At 48.1% G+C, this 441-nt stretch overlaps 1 pseudogene; it reads right to left on the reverse strand.

The window, feature by feature from the left end:
• LOC104983881 overlaps positions 1 to 364 on the reverse strand; it is an 18072-nt pseudogene extending 17708 nt beyond the window's left edge.
• Positions 365 to 441: the final 77 nt, after the last annotated feature.

Genomic DNA, 441 nt, shown 5'->3' on the forward strand with positions numbered 1-441 from the left:
AACAATATGACTGTCTCTTCCTCCCCATTCAAACTGAGAAGCTGGTGAGATGGCTGCTAGCTCTGCTTTTGGGGTCCTGAGATTGGTAGGTTGCAACGTGCGGAGGGATCAGGACTCTGGTGGCCCTTCTTTCTTCTTGAAAATGAGTTCCTGGTCACTCTCTTCAAAATGTTAGAAACGACTGGCTTTGAACTTGAACTTTGACTCTGACAAAGAGGGTTTCATCATCCTCATTGATGTGCCCCACTCCAACAAAGATGACCTCAGCATCGTCATCATCCTCATCTCTGGGTTTGGACCCTGCGGTCTTTTTCTCGGGTTGTGGTGGTGCTTGTGCTTTCTCACAAAGGAAGAGATGGGCCATTTTGCAATCACTTTTGGCTTCAAGCAGCCCACTCTTCTAGTGCTTTTTCCACCTAAAGGCAACCGCAGGACAAGGTC

Source organism: Bison bison, unplaced genomic scaffold, assembly GCF_000754665.1.
Source record: "Bison bison bison isolate TAMUID 2011002044 unplaced genomic scaffold, Bison_UMD1.0 scf7180017863601, whole genome shotgun sequence".
Taxonomy (NCBI): domain Eukaryota; kingdom Metazoa; phylum Chordata; class Mammalia; order Artiodactyla; family Bovidae; genus Bison; species Bison bison.